Source organism: Halichoerus grypus, chromosome 3, assembly GCF_964656455.1.
Source record: "Halichoerus grypus chromosome 3, mHalGry1.hap1.1, whole genome shotgun sequence".
Taxonomy (NCBI): Eukaryota; Metazoa; Chordata; class Mammalia; order Carnivora; family Phocidae; genus Halichoerus; species Halichoerus grypus.
Genome location: NC_135714.1, coordinates 149,745,598 through 149,767,410, shown reverse-complemented (window position 1 = coordinate 149,767,410; position 21,813 = coordinate 149,745,598). Strand labels below are relative to the sequence as shown.

Genomic DNA, 21,813 nt, shown 5'->3' with positions numbered 1-21,813 from the left:
TTTGAATGGGTGCCAGGAAAAGGTCCTTGTCCCAGGTGTGCTGCTCCTTTGTCACGATTTAGTATCTAAAATTCTACCATTTGAGAAGCATTTTCCAAGTGTTCCTTGGAATCTAGTCCCTCAAGATGCTTGGTTAAGGGGAAAAAATGTTTGGTGGTTAAATAAATTTGACAAACACTTCATCTCTTGGAAATTCACGATAAACTAATATTACATGTAATCTGCATGACCTCCATCGGTTTGGATTGCCAAATTGGGCATCTTCTTTATTTTTCTAATTACTTGCTTAAGCCTCCATTCCTCCATAGTAGGTAATCTCCCTCTCTCAAGAACTCACCATTCCTCAAACTGTCCAGGAACCCTGGGAAGTTACTTAGTCCAAAGGGAGCAGTATTGTTTCAAAGGTCCACGTGGGAAGAACTAATCAGTCCATTTAAAGTTCTGATTTTAATCACTTCTACGCTGTGTCATTGTTGAAAACTCATTCCTGAGCTTCCAATGTGTCCTTGACTTGCTTATAAGGATGTCCTTTCAGCTGTAGAACCCTGCGCGGGCAGCAGAGTGACGCTGAGGACACGGACTCCCAAAATGACCGCTCACTGGCTTCACACTCACAGAATCAGCCACTGTTCCCCAGACATTACAGCTTTGCCAAAGTGGCCAGGTATGATTGGGTTTCTAACCACACCTACACTCTGTATCTAGAACACCCCGTCCCCACAAACCTCTGGGCCCTGGTGTTGAGCCCAAGTCACTATGCCAGACTCCCTCTTTCTCCTTGGGGGAACTTCAGTGGGTTTTGCTAGCTGGGGACCTCTGTCAGGGGTTTCTCAGCCCTTCAGAAAGCTCTAATGTCCAAAGGACAGGGGATAGGGTCTTAATTCCTTTCTTCCTGGAGGATCTTTGGCCTTAGGCGAGTTTAATTTGGCATATCAGGGGGATACTGGGAAGAACAATCTCTGTAAATTTCCTTTCCTCAGAGACGTGTATTGACTGACCTCATATTGGCATAATTAAGAGTATTCAGGGAACTATTAAAGAAGATCCAGGGAATAAATGTCTTATTCTGTCTTGCTGCTTCTCCACCTAAACAAACAAAGGAACAAACAAAGTTTCAAACCACTGTGAATGTTTCTGGGAAGTTGGAACACTTCAAAATTATTGGTTATAAATAGTTTGACCCTATTTGAGAGGTAGCTAAAACGTGGGAGTATATGGAACCTATCACTTATAAATTTTAATGGGAACAAAGGGTAAAGAGATTCTAGGACTTTGGAGGTAACTAAGCATCTGAAGGGCCCCTGTTACATGGGGAAGAGAAAATGAAAGAAAGAGAAAGATTTTTCCCTGTTTTATTTTTTGTACATTAAAAGGGGCATGGTCTATCTACAGAAGCCCCCATGTAATACATCATAAGGTATGTTCTGCTTCAGAGAGAATCAGACTCCCAAGAATTCTCTCTTAAATTCCTTCCACTGAACTAAAGCCCTAAAATCCTCCAGGCTTCTTGGTAAACCAGTCCTCATCTCTCAGTGAGTCAAGCTCCTAAGAGAGAAATCCCAGAACTTTTTAGGTCAGGAAATGCCAGCATTTGACAACATGGCTTTAGAATCATTAATCTTCTGATACTAAAAAAGTCATGTATTGACCTAGTATATTCTTAAGCCCCTCATTCTCACTGGGACTTGGCCTTCTCCAGTTTTTCAAATATTTTATGCCAGGTAACTAAATACACAAAATAAAACATAACATTCAATGTTAAAGCTTTCTTGATGCCAGGATTTTTATACTCGAGCTTTGCTAGACCAATCAGCAGAAGCCATTGGACACTGTGGGAAAATACAGTGAAAATTCTGTAAGGCGGTAACAAGGTGGGGGCAATTTTTGTTAATTCATCTCCAAAGAAGGAACCATCTTTGAATACTAGTATTAAAGGCAAAGACTAACTTGCAATTTAATAGAAGACGGTGTTTTAGAAAGACTTTTTTCTCTTTCTTTGGTAGAATTTCTACCATATTTTAGACTTCTAGTGAATATACGTGTCTCCCGCTCTAATGTATACCCATATCCTATGGAATCACAAGTTATGTTTTAATAGGATTTGCTGTATGTAAAATATGTCATGTGTTAAAAATGAAATGTCCAGGGAAAATATTCCCAATGCTTGTTATTTCTTGGTACCTCACGTGTCCTATCTGACATGCATACATGTAAGGGAAGCTGGGTTTACTTAGCTAATATGGTGTTGTATTTATTACTTCAAGTTGTAAAGGCTTGTATTTGGATTTCCAAACATGTAATTTTTAACATGTTTTGTTAGTGAGGGAGCAATAAAAGGAATATTTTGCAGCTAATTCAACACCTATAAATTCCCTGTTTGTGATATGAAAGAAATGGCCTTGGCAGACCACAGGTCTGCTCATATTTCAAAAAACATTAATGTAAATAGTTCTAAATTGCCCTATATTTAAGGTTCTATTATTCCATAAAATATTTATGGGGTTATTACTTATACTTTTATAAAAGATGGTACCTGAGTCTGAACAGATTTTTTATGTGCAACTGTTCATTGTTTTTTAAATAACTGTATTTGAGAGGTGCCTGGGTGGCTCAGTTGGTTAAACATCTGCCTTCGGCTCAGGTCATGATCCCAGGGTCCTGGGATCGAGTCCCACATCGGGCTCCCTGCTCAGTGGGAAGCCTGCTTCTCCCTCTTCTGTTCCCCCTGCTTGTGCTCTCTCTCTGTCAAATAAATAAATAAAATCTTAACAAATAAATAAACAAATAACTATATTTGAGAAGCCATATAAAAGCTAGATGATTACAAACCAACAATTACAAACTGAAAAATAAATATCGAAAAGATATTGATCAACTTATTTCAAAATTCATGTCCAAACAAAACCTGCACATAAATATATATAGCACTTTTATTCATAACTGCAAAAACTATAAGTAACTAAGATGTCCTTTAATGGGTAAAAGGATAAACAAGCCCTGGCATATCTATATAATGGATATGATTCAGTGATAAAAAGAAATAAACTATCAAACCATAAAGATATGAGGATGACTCTTCAATACATATTGTTAAGTGAAAGAAGCCAGTCTATACAGTCTACATACTATACGATTCCAATTATATAAGAGTCTGGAAAAGGTAAAACTAGAAATGGTAAAAAGATCAATGGTGCCAGGAGTTCCAGTCAGGGGTAAGGCTAGTAGATGAGGAACAGGAGATATTTTGGGGCAGTGAGACTATTCTGTATCATAATGTGATAATGATGGATATGCAATGACACTATGACCTTTATGGCACAAAGACTGAATCTAAATGCATGCAAATTTTAAAAAAATTAAGAGGTTGGGGTATCCCTGGATGGAATGCAGAATGTGACAAAACAATCTAACTATATTTAAAATGTAAAAAACATCCCCACTGAAGGTGTGGTGAAGGGAAAGGTGCTGACCTAAGTCACTTTGGAAGTAGAGTCTATAAAACCGAAGGCAAAAAGACACTATACATAGGTATTGTACTCTAGTTGATAAAGTTTTTTATCACAGGATGCAGGTTAACAATTCTGATACTGCTATACATGTATACTTGAGTTTAACAACTGAATAAATGGCAGACGGTGAAGGAGAGGCTTCTCACTGTTTGAGTGGGAAGTTATAGATAAGCAAAGGGAGAAAGCTAGAACGTTTCATGTGGTAATGGATTCAAGTTGGAGACATCAGTATAACTCATGTTTAGCTTGATACAGATACAAATGGTTACACAGAGAAATTTGAATAGATATATGTACGTATATAGATTAGTATACACAAGGAAAAATATATATATTTCCTTGCTCTGTGAGCTGGGAGGGCCTAGAAGTTATGACTCACCAGTAGCATTGAGCCTATCTAGTAACTAGACTTGGTTTCTAATCCATTCTCCAATAAAAGGAACCAAGGCTCTTTAGAGAAATGGTTAATTCTGAAACTAGGACAGGAAACATACAAGATGAGCCTGGAGCATCTTGGAGTAGCAGAACGTAAGTGTTGGGGAAAAAAAGAAAAACAACAAACCCAAACACCTGATGAGGGTATATATCAAAAGGACACAGAATATAGCCGAAAGAGATCCCAATGGCCAAAGCTGGGACAATTAGAGTAACAAAAAACTTTTTAAAAGTAATATTGGATTATAATCCAAAGTATAAAATAAATATCCATGAGTTCATACTGATATAAATAAACAAATGGATAAATAAATGAGGGAGAATAGATAAATTTCATGTGCAGAAGAATTCCAAAAAATTTATGTAGATACTCTGTCCTCAGGGAGATGGAACATAACTCCCCACTCCTTAAGGGTAGGCTGCACAAAGTGACTTCCTTCCAAAGAGTGCAGTATGGAGAGAGGGAGAACAAGAATAACTTTACAGTGGGGGAACCTGGCAAACACTACCTCAGCCAGGTGACCAAAGTTACTAGCAACAGTGATAAGTCACATTCGCAGTACGTACCCTTTATATGATGTGATGAAAATGGCACTTTAACTGTGTGGTCTTCTTCCCCAAAACATACAACCCCAGTTAAATCATACTATAAATACTAGACAAATCTCAGTTGAGGGATATTCTGTAAAACACCTAACCAGCAATCCTCAAAACTTGTCAAGATCAGGGGCGCCTGGCTGGCTGTCTATAAACCGTGCAATTCTTAAATCTCTGGGTCGTGAATTCAAGCCCCACGTTCGGTGTAGAGATCACTTGGAAAAAAAAAAAAAACTTGTCAAGATCATCAAAAACAAGGAAAGTCTAAGAAACCGTCACAGCTAGGAGAAGCCTATGGAGCCATAACAAGTAAATGTAATGTGGTGTCCTGGAGGGGATCCTAGAACAGGATATTAGGTAAAAACTAAGAAAAAAATGAATAAAGTATGGATTTTAGTTAATAATACTGTATCAGTATTGACTAATTGTAACAAACACACCATACTAATGTAAGATGTTAAATAATAGGGACTGTGGGGTGTAGGGTGTATGGGAAATTTCTGCACTGTTAGCATTTTTTTCTGTACATCTAAAACTATTCTAAAATTTAAAAGTTTATTTATTTATTTATTTTTAAAGATTTTATTTATTTATTTGAGAGAGAGAGAATGAGAGAGAGCGAGTACATGAGAGGGGGGAGGGTCAGAGGGAGAAGCAGACTCCCTGCCGAGCAGGGAGCCCGATGCGGGACTCAATCCAGGGACTCCAGGATCATGACCTGAGCCGAAGGCAGTTGCTTAACCAACTGAGCCACCCAGGCGCCCAATTTAAAAGTTTATTAAAACAATATTGAGAATCATACAGTCATAGAAAGTGGGAAGTAGAAGGGACCATAAAATTCACCAGTTAAACTCTCTGCTTTACAAGGGAGAAAACAGGATGCCCAGTAGAACTTGATAGCCTGCACTTTGGAGAAGGTCTTGAATAAACAGTGGTGGTTAGCTGCTGAACTTTGCCCTCAGTGACACTATAACATTAGTCATAGTACATAACAGACACTCAATAAATAATTACTGAATGGTGAATAATTTCCAAAAACCTACCTTCTACCCAAGTATTTTGTCCATTCAATTTATTTATTAACTCATTCATTCAACAAATTTGCTGAGTGTCTGGTATCATAATTTTACTCCTAGAACTACAATTACTTGGAAACTCTACCAAAGGAATGTCATTTTGGCAATTTTCCATATCTGACTTTGTAGGAAACTCTATTTAACTGATTCAAGTTTATAAGTGTCCAAGGAAGAATTGTTTCAAGCCAAGTATTAACAGGAAATAGATTGAGGAGGCATGAAGAGAATGATGGCTCTTAGGAGTCACAGAGAGTATGTGTGGTTCATTCACACTCAAATTATGGGCTACAACGTTTTTGTATAGTAGTAGATCTCCAATCTCTCATTCTACTCCTTTTACTACTTATTGAGGCAATAAGCTGAGAGTATAGTTTTGTCTTGCTTTCCAGTTCCAGCTGTGCGATCTTGGCCAAGTTACCTAATCTTTTTGAGGTTCAGTTCCCCCATCTGAAAAATTACCTCATAAAAGAATGTTGCTTAGATTCAGTAAACCAACATTTCTAAAGTGTTTAGCACACTTGGCAATGACATTATTACTACTAGTATCATTATTGTAATAATCAACCAACCAACCAGATGCTTGTACCTCTGAAATAACTTAGGGCAATAACTCAGGATCTACAAAAGAACACACGTTGGCACACTTAATCTTTTGATTTTTCTAGGTTTAATAAGTGGGTTGTTTCCAACAAACCACAGAATTAGTGTTGGGATCTGGACTATGACTCTATTTACTGTCAGTCCAGTGCCTTTTTTAGACTGCTAGGAAACTAAAGGGGTTATTTTCAAGTTCCTTTCCTTCTTGGCCTCTTTTCCTGCCCAAGTGTGTTTTCATGTTAACATTATCATTCATTCTAAATATTCCATGGGGTCCCTCAAAGTGGATAGTTGTCCTTGATACACTCCTCTCCTGATGTTCATCTTTTTGACTTTATTTCTATCATATTTAAAGATCACATTACTCAGGGTGCTCACAACCTCTATGTATAAATGCTGAGAAAAAGTCCAGCACTCCCAGAGGGTGCCTCCCTCTCTGTGCCCAGGTAAAAGAGGTCTTGTGTTTGTTATTCTGACTAAAAGTGTCAGGGCACCTGGGTGGCTCAGTTGGCTAAGAGGTTAAGCGTCTGCCTTCAGCTCAGGTCATGATCCCAGGGTCCTGGGTTCGAGCCCCGCATCGGGCTCCCTGCTCAGCAGGAAGCCTGCTTCTTCCTCTCCCACTCCCCCTGCTTGTGTTCCCTCTGCCAAATAAATAAATAAAATCTTTAAAAAATAAAATAAAATAAAATAAAAAGTGTCTGAGCAAGAATTCTCCCTCTGCAATCCCCGCTAGTGCCACAGCTGCCTGCCTGTGTGGGCATCCCAGTAGTTCCCCAAGACATCAGCCCTTTGAGACTGCACGCGCATATGAATGCCTCTTGGAAGCAGTGCTCTCTGCCTGTCATTCTGGTGGCACCAGCTCAACACCTTCACAACAGCTCCTTGGTACTTCAGCTGCCTCCTCCAGGGTCTCCCTTGAGACTGCTCACTGGAGTCTGTTTTCATAAGTTCTACTTCAGTAGCAGAAAGCTAAGTTTGAGTAATAGAGCTTATCTTGTTCAACCCAGTTGCAAAAACCATTCTAACAACAAATGTTCCAACTTCAGAGGAAATCTTAAAGGAAACAAAATAGTTTTAATCAAAAAGGATACTCTTTTACAGGGTTCAAAAATAATTAAGTTAATTGTTTCTTTTTAACTGATTTTAAAGGAATTTTAAGAGATCATTTTATCTGTGGCTCATTATTATTGCAACAAACAGACTGAGGATTCATTTCCAGCCAGCATAATTATTTTGAAAGAATAGTCATGAAAAACAGGTCCTACTTCTCTCTTAGGAGGAACGTGTGAAGGTTGAAACGAGCTGCTGCTTCTCCCCACATGGCCAACCTTAGTGACTCCAGAAGGATTCAGGCCCGAGGGAGATGAGAGAAAAGGGTCAGTTATGCAACAGCGGAGAAGCAGATTCCAAATCAGTGCATATGCATGAGCTCCCTGATAGAAATCAGAGGAAGAGCTTAGGTGTGTTCCCATTTTCTTCATAAGCTTAAGATGTCCAATGCCTAAAAATCTGTATCTAAGATACCTCTTGAGACTTCAACTGATTGGAAGGATTTTGTTGTTGTTATTGTTTGTTTGCTTATAAAATACTAATCAGCTTGTTTTTCAAATTTAATAACAATACTTTTAACATAATTGCTTAAGTTCTACATCAAATGTTTCTCTACTCGTGAATTGACTCTGTCACTAATTTGTGGGGATTTTCTATTTATAACAAACCTGATTGGACATAAGGGTGATAACATATATCTATATAAATCATACACAATACACACACATACAGTAAATATCACATGAAAATCTAGCAGAACATGTTTTCTAGAAATCTGGACAACGTATTTAAATGTCCTAACCTACCACACATAAGAGCTTTACTTTGAGAGGCCCCAGAGACTGTCTCAGATGGTCTCCAGAGCAATATAAACCAGGGTTTGATGAGGTCCGAGTAACTAGCCATCAAGAGAGAAAACAAAAACAAACAAGATGTCTTAAGGCTCCTTACATAAGAAGTTAAAAAGTGGTTTCAGATTTGAACCCCAAATCAAAAGTCACAAGGGCACCCTCTCCAATTGCTGGCCTTGGTTTGCAATTCCATTGCTTTTCAAATGGGCAAATCTGTGTAAAGGACATCAGGATAAATAATGGCAGATGTTTTTAAATTTAACAACATTCAATAATTCTCCCTAGAAATGGTGGGAAGTCTAGATAGTAATAAGTAAATGTTTGAGACACAACAAGGGACTAGGAAGCCAAGATCAAAATGTGTTGTTTAGGGGTAATCTTTCCTAAGTGTCTAGGAACATGATCCAGAGGCATTAGATAGTTACTTCGCTATCTAGGGCTGTTGGCACCACTTGAAGCAGGCATGCAAGAAATATGGTGGCAGGCATATTAGGATTTGAATATTGCTGAATATAAAAATGAATCAACAATTCTGACCAGCTATGGAATAAATGCAAGGAAACAAAAGGAGCAGTGCACTAAGGTAAATAAAAGAGAATCAGACACACAGGGAAATAACAGTAAAACAGAGGAAAAGAGAGAACTCGTTTACCGGAGAATCAGTTTGGGTTGGCACCATACTTCTGGTCTAGATTGATTGACATGGGGTAAACAAGATGGATAGCTCTTAAGATGGAGTGAAGGCTGAATAGTTTCCATTTTCCTCTTCAAATTCACATATTTCTACACTTTTAAGTCATACACATAAATTAACCCTATCTGTGGCATAGGTTTTTTTTTTTAGTAAGTATCATAGGAAACTTATTTATAAATATGCAAAGAAAATGTGCAATCAATTGCACATATGCCTCTCATCTCTTTTCTTGAATTCCATGCCATTTGCTCCAGCTTCAATAAAATTGAGACCAGAGATTTGATCTCTCCTAAGACTGATAACTGCTTCTGGTCTTGCTGGTCTTCACTTTGCCCTACGTACCTCCATATCAGGGTGTGCATGTATGGCTTCCCTAAAACACCGGTCACGAAGGGCCTTCCACTCACCTCCATTCTTGAAGTACCCTTTCTTTGACTTCCACGATAATATTCTTCCAATTTTTCCACTACTTCCTGTTCTCTAGCCATCCCTTAAATGCTGATGGTCCGTAAGATTCTGATTCTGATTAGTCCTATTCTCTTCTTACTCTATAATGCATTCTGAGAAGCACAATAGTAAAAAGCATGAACACTAGAACCATACCGCAAGGGTCTTGCCACTTTCTGGCTGTGTGTGAGATTTGGGGCAGGTTACCTAACTCTGATTCTCCTCACTTATAAAAAGGGACTAATAATAGTATCTACTTCATAGGCTCATAAGGAAGAGTAAATGAGTTCAGACATGTGAAGTGCTTGGCGCACAGCAAGTACTTGGTAACTTTTAAGGGGTAAAGTCATGGCTTCAACTACATTTAGTTGAATAACTTTTAGTTACTTAGTTAATATTTAGTTGATTAATTGATAAACCATAATTCTATAGCCCATAGTTTTTTTTCTGGACTCCAAGCCCATTTAACCAACTGCCTACTAACCATTTCCCCACTGCATCCAGGGATCCTTAAATTCAACATTCATAAACTAACTCATTTCTTGAAATAGCAGAAAGAAGAAATTAAGAAAACAATACCACATATAACTATACCAAAAGTAATACATAAAACAAATTCATTCACAAAACCATTCACAAAAACCATGCACAAAAACAAATTCAAAATGGATTAAAGACCTAAATGTGAGACTTGAAACCGTAAAAATCATAGAAGAGAACACAGACAGTAATTTCTCTGACATTGGCCATAGCAACATGTTTCTAGACACGTCTACTGAGGCAAGTGAAATAAAAGCAAAAATAAACTATTGAGACTACATCAAAATAAAAAGCCTCTGCGCAGTGAAGGAAATAATCAACAAAACTAAATGGCAACCTACTAAGTGGGAGAAGATATTTGCAAATGACATATCCAATAAAGGGTTAGTATTCAAAAAATGTAAAGAACTTATACAACTCAACACCCCAAACCTAAATAATCCAATTTAAAAATGGGCAGAAGACATGAACAGACATTTCTCCAAGAAGACATCTAGCTGGCCAACAAACACATGAAAAGATGCTCAGTAGGGATGCCTGGGTGGCTCAGTTGGTTGGGCATCCGACTTTGGCTTAGGTCATGATCCCAGGGTACTGGGAACCTGCTTCTCCCTCTGCCTGCTGCTCCCCCTGCTTGTGCTCTCTCTCTCTCAAATCAATAAGTAAAATATTTAAAAAAAGATGCTCAACATCACTCATCATCAGGAAAATGCAAATCAAAACCACAGTGAGGTATCTTCTTACACCTGTTAGAATGGCTAAAATCCCAAACAGAGGAAACAATGGGTGCTGGCAAGGATGTGGAGAAAAAGGAACCCCCTTGCACCGTTGGTGGAAATGCAAACTGGTGCAGTCCCTGTGGAAAACAGTAAGGAATTTCCTCATAAAATTAAAAATAGGGGTGCCTGGGTGGCTCAGTTGGTTAAGCGTCTGCCTTCAGCTCAGGTCATGATCTCCAGGTCCTGGGATAGAGTCCTGCATTGGGCTCCCTGCTTTGTGGGGATCCTGTTTCTCCCTCTGCTTCCTTCTCTCTCTGTCTGTCTCTCATGAATAAATAAAGAAAATCTTTAAAAAAAAATAAAGTTAAAAATAGAACTACTCTATGATCCAGTAATTGCACTACTGGGTATTTACCCCCAAAATACAAAAATGTTAATTCAGAGAGATATATGCACCCCTATCTTTACAGCAGCATTATTTACAATAGCCAAGATATGGAAGCAGCCCAAATGTCCATCAATTGATGAATGGATAAAGAAGACGTGGCATAGATATATATGCAATGGAACATTATTCAGCCATAAAAAGAATGAAATCTTGCAGTTTGCAACATTGTGGATGGACGGTGAGAGTATAATGCTAAGTGAAATAAGTTGGTCAGAGAAAAACAAATACCATATGATTTCATTCATACGTGGAATTTAAGAAACAAAACAAATAACCAAAGGAAAAAAGAGAGAGAGAGACAAACCAAGAAACAAATTCTTAACTATAGAGAACAAAGTGATGGTTCCCAGAGGGGAGGTGGGTGTGGGGGGGGAATAGAAGATGGGGATTAAGGAGTGTACTTGTCATGATGAGCACTGGGAGATGTATGGAATTGTTGAATTACTATATTGTACACCTGAAAAAACTATAACATTTTATGCTAACTATACTGGAATTAAAGTGAAAAAAAAACTTCAAACTCAATAAAAAAATAAATAAACTAACTCATTTCTATCTCCCTTTCCTGCTCCACCAAAACTGCTCTTCCTTTTGTATTCTTTTTCCTAGATGGATAATGCATTATCCATTCATGGCTCCTGAAAGTTAATAAAGTCTCCTCCCCTTCTTTCAACTACTTCTACCCTAAACATAAAAACCTAATTGGTCACCAAATCTTTTCAGCTTTGCTTCCTATCTTCTCTTCTGGGTTACTGCAAGGGCCCCTCTTCTGTCCTTAGCTTTCTTCTTTCACACCGCAGTCAGGGGCTTCATCCTTTTTAATACTTTTCATCATCTTTCCATTCACTTTTAGGGTAAAATCCAAAATTTTCAATGTAGCATATGAGGTACTTCATCAACTTGCTTCTTTCTAGTCCTCTAATTTTATCCCCTGCCATCCCTAGATCCAGCTACATGAAACTACTTGTGATCCTCAGAGTTGTTACCCTCTCCTTCACCTTCCTGCCTTCCTTTATACAACCTAGAATGCTCTTCCCTCCATTCTCTGTCTTAGATAATCCGTATTCTAATTTTTCCAACTCCTGCAACATTACTCCAAATTGAATTTTTAAAATTAACCAACAATTAAAAGATAGTTAACAGATGCTACAATTCCAGTGCCGTTTGCTCAAAACAGAGTAAAATTCCTTTATTTGAGACACAGATTTCTTTTTTAGTCATTTTATTTTTTACTTTCCATTGACTGGTAATGACTTGTTGGGTGAGGATTTGGAGACTTTGAACATATATTCAACCAAAATATTATAATAAGAGATCTAGATGGTGAGGAAAACTTAGTGAAAAAACACAAAGAAACTGTGAAAGGGGAAGAGGTGCTCAGCTATTTGCCTAAATCACATTAGCCATTTCTCCTCCTCCTTCTCTCCTTCTCTTTCTGCTCTCTCTGTTCCCATCTATCTCTCTGTCTCTCTCTATCTCTGTCTCTGTCTGTCTCTCTCTCTCACACACACACACATACACACACACACTTCTTCTAAGGTTGAAATTACTCTGTGTTCTTTTTAAATCCCTCAGGTCTTACATTTTATTGCTCCAAGAGTCTGCCTCCCTGAGGTTCTTGTATAGACTAGTTATTTCCCTCTGTAAAGAAGCTGTTCAGTTCTTCCTCGCCTGGTTTGGAAGAATCCAGGGGAGGCAGTTCTTTCAGCTCTGTCTCTCTTCCACTCCCCTCCTCCCCCAGTCCTGGCTGGAGCAGTGAGTCTGTCAATCCCAGGCAAGAGACAAGGCAGACAAAGGTTTATTTGTAAAGAACCTCCTTCTAGCACCTCCTTTTTTCTCCTTTTGCCCAAACTCACCCAGTGAATTGGAGCATTTAAGAAGATTCCTCCGCCAAGAAGACCAAAAGGAACGGAGAAGAAAGGGTATGTATTTTTTCTTAAATATCATTTTGTATCACTTATTCTACTACAAATTATTACTACAGATTAGAGCAGAGATGTATTTATGTGTTGAATCAGAAGAGAAAGAGAGAAAGGGATGGATATACTTTGAAAAAGATAATGCTTCCTAGGATAAAAGAAAATAACCAGATTAAAAGGCACTAGAAAATATACATTCCTTAACTGGGAGAGTCACTTAATCATAGTTTTAAAAAGAGACAGTCCCTCACTGTGATTCCTGATTAATGCCCATGTCCACTCTGAATCTGTAACAGGACCATGTAACAGGACCTTATTATTCCACATCTCGGAATCATATGAGAATAATGAAGTATATAAGGTTAGTCTTTTAATGCAGTACCCATATTACCTACTCTATGTGAAGTTAACTGCAATGTCTAAGAAAGGAAATGTTTTTGGTTTTTGTTTGTTTGTTTGTTTGTTTTGCTTTTAAAATCCTAATTCCTAAAAAGGAACTGGTATAAATGTGTGATACAAAGAGGGAATTCACTGAATTCATCCTTGGTGTCCCCACCATAGAACACACTACAGTGTCTGTACTGCTAAGATAAAGGGAACACTTTTTCCCTTTCAGGCTTATAAAAATTCCTCTTTAAAATTCCTTAACTTAGTTATGCAAGCTGTGAAAAGCTCTCCCAAATGCTGGTCCTTTTCTCCAGGGATGATGATTTATTATAGCCAGCAAAACAAGTAGAATGATGCAAGACTGAACATTAATATCATCTGACAGCATTCTCCGAATGCGTTCTCTGAAGGAAGATTACTTTCAGGAAGGATGTGAACTTCATGTTTCCACTGATGAAGGTCTCTTGGGTACTTGGGCTGATTGTGTCTGGTTTAATGATGTTTGAAAGGCTTATCCACTTTCTCATACCACCTCTCTGTAACATACACATTCTACTTCAGGGCGCATTCTATCACAAACCTCTTCTAACACAGTTAATAAGAAAGAGAGATTTTTTGAAATGACAGGTTTTTTTTGTTTTTTTGTTTTTTTCCATCATCCAAGAAAGATGAATGGGAAACATCATGGGCTAGATGGCAATTTTAATCTTTTCCAGCTATAATTTTTGATATTTTAAATGTCAGGTTCTGGGCTGGAATTTTCATTTGTTTTTGCAGCCTTTGCTTCTCTCTTGCTGTGTTTTGAAAGAAATCTGAAAAGGGACTGCCCTTTATGTCGAATTCATCAACTCTGTTTCATTCCATTGCTCTTAATACCAGTTCCCAGAATTGACCTCAGCTGCCTGTATGAACACTGCACCATAAATCTCTGAACACTTAAACTGCATAGCCCTGTTAGTTTTGGCCATTAAATGGGATAATTTTTCTTTTTAAGTCTTCATTCAACTCAACCATTCAAAAGCCTTCTGATGGCAAATACCCTCACATAATCAAAATTTGCAATTCCCTATTTTATGATGGTGGCCATGATTTGTTGCTTAATTGGAAATACCTTGCCCATGATTCTATATCCTCTGCATTGATCCTTTAAAAATTATGCCACTATTGGGATGTGAATGGTATCATACAGTGTTAGGAACAATATAAATTACATAAATTTGAATTAAAAAAAACCAAGAGATAACTATCTAAGGATCTCTTGCTTATTCCTTTAGGTATTCAGTTTTTAGCTTTGTTTTCTTTTGTAATTTGGATGTACTCCAGGAGGAATTTTAAGTGAAATAGAAAAAAAAATAGAGCATTTTGCTTCAAATTTGCCAAAGTCATCTCACTCTTGTTGGCACTTGAAAATATATGGTCTTGATGGATTGCCAAGGATTAAGGTTGGTGTCTTCTAATGAAAAAAATAATCAATGTATCACATTGGAACATACTGGTTGAGACATTTTCCCACTTGCTAAATAAAAGTTAAATCTATTTATCTGCACTCAAGTAAAAGAAGAAGAGAAAACTTCAGTTCAAACATGTAATTTATTAAGTGTTAAAAAAAAAACTACCAGTAGGTGCTTGCCAGGTGTGGAAATTTCCATCCTAGTATGTGACTGAGACTGACAGAAGCACTATTTTGTGCTCTGGCATGGACATATTCAGAAGAGGTGCATGGTATGGCAACTTTTCCAGCAATTTATTTGTTCATTCCTTCAGTGAATGTTTTTGGAACATTTACTGTGAGCCCAGTATTGAAGCAGGCACTCTGAGAGATGCAAAAGAAGTAGAAGTTATAGTCCTTGCCTTCATGATGCTGGCATCTCCTCTTCCAATCCTCTGAATATTGGCTTGCCCCAGGTCTCAGTCTTTCGTCTCTTCTCTTCTTCATCTATACTCACTACCTTGCCAGTCCCATAGCTATAAATATGATCAATAAACATCCTGATGATTCTCAAATTTTTATTTCTAGCCCTAACCTTCAGACACATACCGTCTACTCAAGATCTTAACTTGGATGTCTAGTAGGCATCTCAAACTTAACTTGTCTGAAAATTTACTCTTAAATTTTCCCCAAATTGACCCCATCTAATTCTTCCTCAGCTCAAAAAATGTCAATATTACTCATGTCAAAAACCTAAGAGTCATCCTTGATTCTCTCCCTCTTGCCTCTTATCTTCCATCAACTGTCACCAATAGCCTTTTTCTTCTTCCAATTTTGTCCCACCACAACACATCTTTGTAAAGCAGTCAGGGATTATTTTTTAAGGCATAAATCAGATCACGTTACTATTCTATCAAAATCTTCCAATGGTTTCATAATATCTTAAATAAAATCCAACTCTTAGTCATGTTCTATAAGACCCTTTATGATGTTTCCATATCTTCCTTCCTGGTTCTAGGTAAATACACAGAATGACCAATTTACTCAATGGCCAAATGCCTTTCAGTGAATTTCCCACTCCCAACTGTAGCCATATTCTCTATTGTTAACTGTCTTATGAAAAATGTTGACAATGACAAGGCATTATTTAGTCAAATTCACAGTTCTTAAAGAATGGATTACACATGAGTGCTATAGGCACATAGAACAAGGGAGCTATTAGAGCAGTATGGGCTAGATCTGGGAAGGCTTCTTAGAAGAGATGAGTTTGAGGTTCATCCTCAATAGATGGTTTGGTCAGAAATTAACATAAAGGGAAGAGGGGAGAGGGAACAATAAGGCAAAGACATATGTGCAGGATTGAAGAGATGACTGGTCTTTCTACTAGTTGAGCTATAGTGAATGATAGATGTGGAGGGGAAGTGGAAGGAAGGCCTTAGGATTAGCCTTAGGAAGTTCACCATCTTTTAGATACCATGAAACCACTGCAGCCTCTTCCCCAGGATTAAAAAAAAAAAAGTGTTTTCAGAGAATCATTCATGTAATACTACACATAGGGGCCATGCATTGTATTAGCCACGGGGGTATGTGGTGGTGAACAAAATAGACTGCCTTCATGGAGGTTTCTATCTTAAGGGAATGATAAACATAAAATGAGTAAATTCATAAATATATAATTTAAAATGTGATAAATATCATTAGAAAAAAGAAGGCACTATGAAAGAATCAAGTTGAAACTACTTTAGGTTGGATGGTCAGAGAAAGCCTTTGAAAAAATGACATTTAAATTGAGAACTGAAAGCCAAGAATAAGCCAGGCAAGTAAAGAGCATTCTTTCTAGAGAGGCAGCATATATGAAAATCCTAATGGAGGAAGAAAGATTTCTATTTAATTATAAGGAAATACTCTCTATATATTTATTGCAATATATTTTTAAATGGGTCAGATGAGCTATTTTCTAACAAAATATAAATTATGAAAATTAACTCAAGAGATAGAAACTATGTAATATTTAGGACATATTTATATTATAAATTATTTATTGTTTATCTGAAATTCAAATTTAACTGAGTATCCTGTATTTTATCTGACAATTATATTTTAGCAATATTAAATATCATCTGAGTGTCAATATCATGTATATAATCAGAGACACAGGACTGTAAAAGAAGTCAGGGAGTGGTAATATATGGGTTTTGAATTTATCTGCTTTAATGTAGGAGGGTGTAGTGGAGACACTCTGAAGAATATACCTCAGTTAATACCGATCTTTGTGATGAGTTTGTCCTCAGCTTTCCACCCATTTACACTTTTCCCCTTTTCTCATTATCTTATGACCCTGTACTTCCTTCTCAATACCTTTCACTGGTATAACATCTTTCTCTGACTTTTCTTCCACCCAGTCTACAAATGTTAGTTTTCCAGTGTTCTGTCCCTGACCATCTCAATTTCTCCTTAATACCCTCACCTATGCATACCAAAAAGAGATATACCAAAATGCTAACAACCTTATCTCTACATGGAAACTCTAGTTGTATTTTATTCTATCTATTCTTTTCTGTATTTTCCGTGTTTTACACTGAGTATTATTACTTTTTTTTTAAAGTATTTTTTTAAAAAAAAACCCAATCAGGTTTCTGGCTATAATTAGAACCATCTAATCGAAAGAAAGCTTAAGCAGTTAACAATCATGAAATGAGCTCACAAACAAACTACACTTATATGCAGGAAAAATATAAGGGGTAATAAGAGCCTGAGCTTAGTAAATGCACAACTTTCCAAAAGCCACAAGAATTAGACAAAATTAAGCTAATTACTAAAAATAAGAACAACATGATTGCATAGTAAAAAAAAAAACCTATGGTGACACAAACTGTAAAATATATGAAAAATGCTAATGACTAATATAATAGAAAAATTCTTCAAACACAATTGGTAAAAAGGTTACAAAAAATTTAAAACTCTCTCTCCACCCCTCTCCCTACACCCAGTTTTTTGATAGAGAGTAATCTGGTAAGGGAGGTTAGAGAAAAGGGGAGGGGTCTTTGTTATTGTTGAATCTTCTGATAAAAGCACACACACACACACACACACACACACACACATACACATTTTAAGATTTATTTATTTTAGAGAGCGAGAGAGAGTGAGAGAGAGAATCTCAAGCAGACTCCCCAGTGAGTGCAGAGCCCAACCCAGGGCTCAATCTCATCACCCTGACATCATGACCTGAGATGAAATCAAATCAGATGCTTAACCGACTGAGCCACCCAGGTGCCCCTATAAATATATATTTTTAAGACAGGTATGAGCTGACTAGAATAAATGATAGTTTTGATAAAAAAAGGAAAACAAAATAGAAATTGGGAAGTTCATTTTAAAGTCAGACTATTTAGAAAAAAATACAATACAATTTAATCAAAACAATAGTACTTGATGATATCCAAATTTAAGAATTTGACAGCTCACTACCATCTTCCCATAATAATTGTTCCCTGCAACTCGATATTGAGTTTAGCAATCTGAGAAACTCCTCCTTCCCTGACTATATATAAGCATCTAGACATTAGGGTATATTATTTATTCTTTCACTAACATGCCAGGCATTGTTTGAGGTGCTTGAGATACACATGAGATAAAACCCTGCCTTCCTGGAGCTTACATTCAAGTTCTGGGAGACATAATAAGAATATTTTTAACAATTTAGAGGTTCATAAATGCCATGGAAAAGTAGAGCAACTAAGGCAGATTGAGAATATGTGAGGGGAGATACAGTTTTAAGTAGAATAGATCTTAGGAACAAAGTGAACAAAAACTTGAAGAGGGTGAGGGAGGTAGACATGCAGTTAATCTGTTGGAAGAGCTTTCCAAGCAGAGGAATTAACCAGTACCAAGGCCCTAAGGCAAGAATGTGTCTAGTATTTTTGAGGATTAGCTAGAACAGAAAGAACAAGGGGAAGAGTAGATAATTTCAGAGAGGGATAACAGGAAGCCAGATTGCATATGGAGGCCACCACAATGACTTTAGCTTTAATTGAAGTAACTGGAGTGATTGGAAGAGAATAGGTTTAGTTATTAATATTTTTCTTAATTCCTTTGCACTGCTGGTACTTAGGACAGTGCCTGGCATAAAGGAAATAATAAAAAATGTCTGTTACATTGAACCAAATTAAACCAGCTTGCTCCTGTTTTTCTCTCTCACACATAATTACTTAATCACTTTATCAGTGAGTCCTACATCAGTGCTATTCTTTGACTCCCTCACTTTCTCAATATTGGCTGCTCTTCTCCTGAATACTCTTGCCAGCTTGGTCTTGGTATGGGCAGAGAAATTCTAAGTCGCCTGAAGCAGTATATGAAGATTTGGGCCTAAAGATAAAAGAATGATTTCAGGCTATTTTTCAGCAGCCTAAATCAATTAGAACAAAATATACAAGCATCATTCCAGAAATAGGAAGGGCAGACTGAATGGCTCCTTGTGTAAACCATAATGGGTCTTATTTGTTGTCCTTTGGGACCCAGTAGCTCTTACCCTATCCAAGAGATCGGAGTCAGAGCAACCATAATTCAATTTGGAAAGGTTGTGGAAGAGAAAAACATAGTTCTGAGAATTTGGCTTAAGTATTAAAATTATCAGAGTACCACACAACTCATTTTTAGAATCTGTAAGATTTGGCTATCTGTCCTTAGTATTCCTCCAAAAATAGCTGCAAATAGTAAGAGTAGTATAGAAAGCTTTGCTTCTACCCAAGATGGAATAAAAAGAACCAGATTTACTCACTCTTCTGAAACAACAACAAAAAAAATCCAGACAAAACATATGAAAGAACCTCTATCAAAACACTGGATTCCAAGCAAGGAAGTACATCATCTTATGAGAGATGGGAAACAAATGAGGTAGATTTCCCCAACTCTATTGTTTTGAGGGAATTTCCAGGCTGGTAAAATAAAAGGAGAGGGAACACAGAGTCCTGAAGATTCCCTGAATTGAGAAAATGGAGCTGAGAGTCAGAGAGACTAAAACAGCCACAATTCACAGAACAGAGTACTGGAGAGGAGAAAGATACAGAGAGAATGCTGGATGTCTGCAGAGGGACCCACTGAAGTATTCAGAAAACTGATTCGTACATGCAGATGAGGAAACTATCCATGGTCAGGGAGAAAAATCTGAAAGGATTAGAGAACAGAATGTCTGGCACTCACAAAAAGTCAGGCATACTCATAAAGACAAATTGAAAAAAACTTGTAATTCATTGGCCATTGGGTAGAATACTCAGGAAGGAATGGCCTCGGTTGTGAGGAATAATTAGCCCTAGGCTGAGTTAGAACCATCTAACAAATCATAAAAGCAAGTCCTGAAGGAATTAAACTGTTTCCAAGTAACTTAGTTACATCCCAGAACAAAGCACAAGAATATTTATAAGAATACAAAAATATCCAGCACCCAACCATGCAAAATTTAAACTGTCTGAAATCCAATCAAAGATTACTAGGTATGCAAAAAAGTAGGAAAACATAACTCATAACTAGAATAATCAATTGAAACCAACCCAAAATTAATACATATGTTAGTATTAGCAACAAAGATATTAGAACAGATACATCTTCAAGGTGTTGAAAAAAATCCAAACTGTCAATCTACCATACTATAACCAGCAGAAATATCTTTCAAAAACAAATGTAAAATAAAGACAGTTTCAGACATACAAAAGTTTAAAGAATTCCTCACCAGAAAACCTAACACTATAAGAATATTAAAGGATATCATTCAGGCATAAGGAAAATGATATCAGTTGGAAACATGGATCTACACAGAAAAATGAAGAGCACTTGAAAAGGAAACTACATGAATAAACACATAAGATTTTTTCTTATTATCTAATGCCCTAAAATACAATTGTTTAAGCAACAATAATAATATATTTTGAGTTTTTAACATATACATTAGTAAAATATGTAACAGTGATAGCATAAAGGATGGGATAAGAGAAATGGAAGTATACTATTGTAAAGTTTTTATACTATATGTAAAGTATAATATCATTTGAAGGAAATGATAAGTTAAAGTATATATACTATAAATCTTAAGGTAACCACTAAAATAACAAAATGAAGAATTATAGCTATGAGCTAACCACGGAAGTAAAATGAAATCACACACACACACACACACACACAAAAGTTCAATTAATCCAAAAGGACACATACAAAGAGGAAAAAAGGAACAAAGAACAAACAGACCAAACAGAAAACAAAATGCAAGTTGATAGATTTAAACCTAATGATGTTGGGGCACCTGGGTGGCTCAGTCAGTTAGACCCAATGATGTCGGTAATCACATTAAATGTAAATGATCTAAATGTTCCACTTAAAGGGCAGAGATTGGATAAATATATCCAGAGAGTTTGGATAAAAAAGCAAGACCAAATGATAGACTACCTATAAGAAACACATTGGAAATCTAAAACCACAAATGAGTAAAAATAAAAGTATGGAAAAATATATTCAGGGTCCGAAGATCCAATGCCATTAGAATGCCATTATTCTCCAAATTTATCTATAGGTTCAATGCATCTTAATCAAAATTTCAGAAGGCTTTTTCTGTAAAATTGAGAAGCTGATAATACAACTCATACAGAAATGCAAAAGACCTATAACAGCCAAAACAACTTTGTGAAAGAAGAAGGTTTCAGAGCTAATTCTACATGATTCTAAGAATTATTAAGAAGTGACAGTAATCAAAACTATAATATTGGCATAAAGATAAATAAATAGATCAATGGAAAGAATAGAGTCCAGAAACAGGCTCACAGCTATGTTGAAAACTGATATTTGACAAAGATGCAAAGGCAATTTGGTGGAGAAACAACAATCTTTTCAAATATAGTACTGAAACTACTGGACACTGTATGAAGAAATGCAGAAAGAATTTCAACCACACCACTCACTAAATAAAAAATTAACTAATATAGATCACAGAACTAAATAGGAAACCTAAAATTATAAAACCAGTAGAAAACATAAGAGAAAGTCTTTGTGACCTTGAGTAAGGCAATGATTTCTTAAATATGACAATGAAAGCATTTTTTTTTTAAGAAAAAGAGAATATTGATAAA

General features: G+C 36.7%; 1 protein-coding gene across 1 annotated transcript in view; it reads left to right on the top strand.

Moving 5' to 3' along the window:
- Positions 1-12,722: 12,722 nt before the first annotated feature.
- The window catches only part of SCRG1 (stimulator of chondrogenesis 1), a 30,871-nt gene continuing 21,780 nt past the window's right edge, over positions 12,723-21,813 (top strand). Inside the window, exon 1 of the mRNA XM_036075531.2 lies at positions 12,723-12,885. The gene's annotated coding sequence lies outside the window, so the exon portion shown is untranslated. The remainder of the gene's footprint in view (positions 12,886-21,813) is intronic.